Below are 409 nucleotides of genomic sequence, written 5' to 3'. Positions count from 1 at the left end.
CCCCCCCCCCCCAGCTCAGCAGTGTGGAGGGGAAGGGAAGGCTGCTCTAGTGCCCCCCGGCCTCTAGCCTGAGCCACTGCAGGTGTGCGTCTGAATTTCCTCAGTCCAGAGAGAATGTCTGTCCAGTTGCAAACCAGTTCAGCCTAGCCAGGCTAGACTAACTTGCAAAGATTGAATTAATTCGGGCTCAGGTTTTTTAATGTCTGTCCCTAGCCTAGGTGTTTATCACACTTTAATTTGTACATCCCAAGTTTAGTTGAATGTCTTCAACTTTCCTGAGTGTCCTGCAGTAACTATTTTAAAAACAAGAACTATTTACAAAACATCCTTTAAATTAGTTCCTGGCATGAATGACAAAACAGTGATTGACCAGGCTACCTCCTGGGTATGCCCACTTTTCTTAGGCTCA

Source organism: Gavialis gangeticus, unplaced genomic scaffold (genome assembly GCF_001723915.1).
Source record: "Gavialis gangeticus isolate Ggan-Ray unplaced genomic scaffold, GavGan_comp1, whole genome shotgun sequence".
Lineage (NCBI taxonomy): Eukaryota > Metazoa > Chordata > Crocodylia > Gavialidae > Gavialis > Gavialis gangeticus.
Note: the sequence above shows the minus strand (reverse complement) of the source record.